The sequence below is a fragment of the Elephas maximus genome, chromosome 1 (genome assembly GCF_024166365.1).
Source record: "Elephas maximus indicus isolate mEleMax1 chromosome 1, mEleMax1 primary haplotype, whole genome shotgun sequence".
In the NCBI taxonomy this organism is placed as follows: domain Eukaryota; kingdom Metazoa; phylum Chordata; class Mammalia; order Proboscidea; family Elephantidae; genus Elephas; species Elephas maximus.
This window is the reverse complement of record NC_064819.1, coordinates 176,471,336-176,477,335: the sequence shown is the minus strand read 5'-3', so window position 1 is coordinate 176,477,335 and position 6,000 is coordinate 176,471,336.

Genomic DNA, 6,000 nt, shown 5'->3' with positions numbered 1-6,000 from the left:
CACAGCATTCAGGAATGTGTTAAAAAAAAAAAAAAAGAAAGTCTTATTTCCCCAATACAAAACATCATTTTTAATAGCTGAATAGTATTTTATTGTATAAAAATACCATAATTTGTTTAATCAGTTCCCTGTGAACATATAGCCCTGAAGTTGCCCCTTTTTTGCTTTTATTAAAAAATAATACTGTATTGAAAAAATCTGCATATAGACATTTGCACGTTTCTCTGTTTATTTCTTCATTTTAATATTTTAATGCCATTGTGATTATAAAGGTAATGCACGTTTATTATAGGAAATTTAGAAGCATTAAAAATACTTTTATCTGAAGCAACTGGAACCAGTAGATGGTTGATTGATCAAAAATATTGGTAAAGCAAGAAATCATAAAAAATGATTTTATGAAAGAAACAAATAACTCCAGTGCTATTTAAACTGTTCCAGTATAGAAAGAGAAATAAAGCATCCAAATTATTTTATATGAAGCCAACATAATATTGAAAATAATATATAACAATGATTATACAAGAAAACCATAGATCAATCTCACTTATGAATGTCAGTACAATAATCCAACATAAAATATTAATGGATTTCAAAAGCACAGTATAAGAATAGTATTAACAATTGGGATTTACTCCAGGAATTCAAAGACTGTTCAATATTAGAAAATCTATTATTATAATAGGAGAAAATTGATATTATCTTTCCAATAGGTACTAAAAAGGTATTTGATAAAATTAAGTACTCATTCCTGATAAAGACTCAGTAAGTAGCAATAGGCGAATACTTTCTTAATTAGGTAAGCATATCTACCTCAGTCCAAAAGTTTGCATCAAGCATAATGAAGAAACAACATATGTTTCCATAAAACCAGAAACAAGGCAAAGATGTCTAGTAACACTGTAATATTTTAACATTATTCTGAAGGTACTAACCATTTAGGTAAAAGAAATACATTAGATGTACATTAAAAAAGGAGAGGTAAAATGATCACTATTTGCAGATGATGTAATGATGTGTCTGGAACATTTTAAAGAGTTACCTGAAAAATGATGGCGAAATATGGGAAGTAATTTTTCCTGGTAAAGAAATAAACATATAGGAATAGTCTTTTTAAGACAAAACAACAATCCATTAGAAGATGTAATGGAAAAAAAAAAAAAACCCTATTTACAATTTGTCTTAGTTATCTTGTGCTGCTATAACAGAAATATCACAAGGGGGTAGCTTTAACAAACAGAAATTTATTTTCTCACAGTTTAGGTTAGAAGTCTGAATTCAAGGCACCAACTCTAGGGGAAGGCCTCCTCTCTCTGTTGGCTTTGGGGGAAGGTCCTTGTCTTTTTTCAGCTTCTGTTTCCTGATTACTTGGAGATCTCATGTAGTGTGGCATCTTTATTCCCCCAGCTGTGCTTGCTTGCTTGGTTGCTTGCTCAGTCTGCTGTTTTATACCTCAGAAGAGATTGACTTAATACACACCCTCTGCTAATACAGTCTTATTAACATAACAATGAAAATCCATTCTTGAATGGGATTACCACCGCAGTTATACGGGGTTAGGATTTACAACACGTTTTTGAAGCGGACACAGTTTAATCCATAACACAATGGTAACTGAAAAAGTAGGTTAAACTTAAAGGAAGTATGGAAGTTCTGATTAAAGAAAAGTTTAAATCACTAATGAGAGATATGAGAGAGAATGTGGATAAATAGAAAGGCATGATCTGCTTTTGAGTTTGAAGACTCAACATCATAGCCATGTCAGCTTTCCCTACTGTAAATGCAATCTCAGTAAAATACTGTAAGGAATTTTTTTAGACCAATTAAAACGCTTCTCAAATTAGTATGAAAAATAAATGGGCAAGAAGAGCCAGGGCAATTATGAAAAAGAAGTGGGGGAACCAACCCAGACAGTAAAACATGTTATAAAACCATAATAGTTAAAACAGTGCAGTGTTGGCTTATGACAGTTCAATGAGACAAAGTATGAAGTCCTAAAATAAACACCAAAACTTATCTATGATATTGTATATGATGCTTATTATTGTTTTGGTATATGGTAAAGGTGCATATCAAACCAGAAGAGGAAAAATGGATTATTCAATAAATGAGGTTAGAACAAACTGGGTGACTGCCCAGAAAAAATTAAGTGGATCCATATTTCATACCTTATACAAAATAACTTGCAGATGGATCAAAGACTTAAATATAAGTAGTGAAGAAAAAGTAGAAGAAGCCAGGAAGAATGTTTAATTTTGGAGTGGGAAAAGGATTTCTAGGTATGATATGAAACCTAGAAGCTTGAAAAGTTTGATAAATTGAACATACATAAAAATAATAAATTTTGGTACGAAAAAACTCACCATATGGAATGTTCGAAAAAAAACAAACTGGGAGAAAAGCTTGCAATTCTTATTATAGATAAAGGTTTTATTTTCTTGATCTGCAAAGACCTCCTACAAAACAATAAGAAAAGTACTAACAATCAACAGAAAAAAAAATAAATTAATGGTGTGAACTGTAGAAAAAAAAAATAGAAAAGGCTCTTCAAACATACAAAAAGATGCCCAGTATTACACATGATAAGAAAATGAAAAAACAAAACAAAAAAATTGCCCTTAAGTTGATTCTGACTCATGGTTACCCCATGTGGTAGCATTTTACGTATCAACCTGGCAAATCTCAAAAAATTTGCTAACATACTGTATAGGTGAAAGTGATGGGGAAAAAAATGCCATTGCATATACTGAATGGAGTGCAAATTGGCACAGTGAGTATGAAGAGCAATTTGGTACTATATCTCAAAATTAAGGATGTGACTAGACTTTTACCCTGAAATTTATTTTTAGGAATTTAGTCAAAAAATATCTCACGTATGTGCAAATGACATACTTGCAAAGTAATTTGTTGTAGCATTATTTGTAATCACAAGACTGGAAACAATCTTTCAGCAATAGAAATGTACCTCCATACAACAGAACAATGTCAAGAAACTATTAAAAAAAGAAATGAGGCAGTTCTCAGGTAGTGACTTGAACTGTTCTCCAAGACAGAGTATGGCATGCTGCAGAACTATCTGTGTGGACAAGTGGGGGTGAGGGGGAGGAGCCATATATATTTGTTTTTGCTTGTTCATGCATAAAATATTTCTGAAAGGATACCCAGGTAATTGACAATAGCAGTTACCTCTGAGCCTGGAGAGAGAAACTGGAAGTTGGGGGAAAAGATTGGAAAGGAGGTTTTTAGTACTTAGAGAACCACAGGGTCAGTTTCCTGCAGAAGAGAGTGATGGAAGCAAGAGGACAGAGAGTCTCTGGTAGAGGGGATCAGGGCAAACTTCCTAGGAGAAGCACATCATGGAAGCTAAACTAGGAAGGATGAGTAGATATTTGATATAAAGAAGTGGAGGGCCAAATTCTAAGGAGAAAAGGTCTTATCTTTAAAGCAGGACACTTAGAGTACTGTCAGTTGTCTACACAGACTGAGACTTTCAGCCAGAGAGGCCTTTTAGATAATGTCATTTGTCACTGACCATCACAGGTCTGCGTCAGGTTATTGGGGGTTCTTCCTTGGTGTTGTTAGTAGCCATGGAGTTGGCTCTGACTCATGGTAGCCTTATGTATAACAGGATGAAACATTACCCGATTCTGTGCCATCTTCATGATCTTTGATATGTTTGAGCCCATTGTTGATGTTATCATGGCGTGAGTGAGCTCCATCCTACTGATGATTTCTCTTGTTTTTGCTGACACTCTACTTTACCAATCATGATGTCCTTCTCTAGAAACTGGTCTTTCGTAATTACATGTCCAAACTAAGCATGATAAAGTCTCGACATCTTTGCTTCTAAGGAGCACTCCAGTTGAATTTCTTTTAAGACTGTTGGGATCCTGGGCTCCTTCTAACTTGCTTCTCCGCCATTCCCAGTGTGGTCTTTATTTCAAGGGGCTATATTATGAATATATATATATATTTTTTTTTAATTAAGAAGATGGAACTTGGCAGACAAGTAGCAGGCTCCACCATAACTTCTTTGGTTGTTTAATACTTGGCTTTACTTCCCAGATTATGGAGTGCGGGATTGGAATTTCTCTTGAGATTGTCACCAGACAGTAACACACCCAAGTGACAGAGATGATGTTGCTGTTGTTAGATGCTGTCAAGTCAATTATGACTCGTAGCGACACCACGTGACAGTAGAACTGTCCCATAGGATTTTCTAGGCATTAATCTTTATGGGAGCAGATTACCAGGTTTTTTCTCCCATGGAGCTGCTAGGTGGGTTGGAACTGCCTACCTTTTGGTTAGCAGCCAAGTACTTAACCAGTGAACCGCCAAACCTCCTTTACAGAGGTGATAGACAATGGCAAATTTCTGTCAGTGCTACTGCCTGGGCAAGCTGGAGTTGTGAGGTAGGAATCCGTGGAACAGGGACAGGTTGGTTCCAGATGGTTTCAGTGTTCCTCACTCTGAAACCCTCCTTGCACACCAGTCCCATAAGAAACACAAGTGGAATCAGAACTAGGAAAATCTCATTCTTCCCTTTCTCAGATTTGCTCCCTGTTTTTTGACTACTTGGGTCAGTATCACAGTCACATGGCAACTGCTCTGAGGTGAGTCAGCTGTTCTCCTTCAGCTCTCATGGACCTATAGACACAAACACAGAGGTATATACCTCCCACTTCTACTGATGCTAGTGAAATCCATCTTCTGCTCTGCTCTTTACAATTCTAGGAGCCCCTAGGTAATGCAAAAGGTTAATACACTTCACTGCTAGCCAAAGGTTGGAGGTCAGAGTCCACCCAGAGGCACCTCAGAAGAAAAGCCTAGCAATCCTCTTCTGAAAAATCACCCATTCAAAACCCTATGGAAGGAGGCGGATCCAAGATGGCGGAATAGACAGATGCTTCCGGCGAGCCCTCTTTACAACAAACACCCAAAAAAACAAGTGAAACAAGCATATTTATGACAAGCTAGGAGCCCTGGGCCTCAAAGGCAAGCTTCAAAAACAAACTGAGGGACAGGGGAGGAAGAGACGGTTCAGAAGCGGAGAGGAGTTACTGGACCTGAATCGTGGGGAGCCCTCAGGAACCATTCCTGAGAGTGGCAGTGGCGGGCTGGTACTACCATTTGGCTGCAGTTTCATCACTGAGAAGCAGCCAGCCACACAGCCTACTCACACCTCCAGAACCAGAGAAGAGCAGTGCTCTTGGCAAAAGCTAAGTGATTGTGTATATTTTACTGTGCCCCCTGCTCCTAAGCCGGCTTCAGCGGCTGACTTCCCTGGACCTGAGATAGGTCCTGTTGAGTGCCTAAAGCCATCCTTCCAGCCTTGGAGAAGGAATAAATTTTCGATTAGGGGAAAAGATAATTTGCCAGCTCCACTAACCGAGGGAGCTCAGGACAGAAGCAGCTCCTGTCCAGGCATAAAAGGTCTATGGACATTGAGTACCTTTCCCCTCTGCATGGACCTGTGTGGGCATATTTCAGGAGAATAGGCCCTTGTTGACACACTCCAACCGTTTCAGCTGTGCAGCGACGAGGTGGGTGTTTGATGTTTGACATTTCTTTGCTTATTAAACAGGGTCCCCACCTACCCACATCAGGGGCCTGAGGACTGGTAGCTCCACTCAAGTCACCCAGCCACCCGCAACAGGGGTCCAAGGATAACTGGTACCTCACACTCCTTACAACCAAAAAACATTGGGTGCCCATGGTCCGTCTGCAGAACCCACCCACCTGTACGCTCAATTTGTGAATACGCCTCTCCCATCTTCCCTCTCTCCCCTCTCTCGTAACCATCAAAGAATATTTTCTTCTCTGTTTAAACTATTTCTTGAGTTCTCATAATAGTGGTCTTATACCATATTTGTCCTTTTGCAACTGACTAATTTCACTCAGCACAATGCCTTTCAGATTCCTCCATGTTATGAAATGTTTTACAGATTCATCACTGTTCTTTATTGATGCATAGTATTCCATTGTGTGGATATACCATAA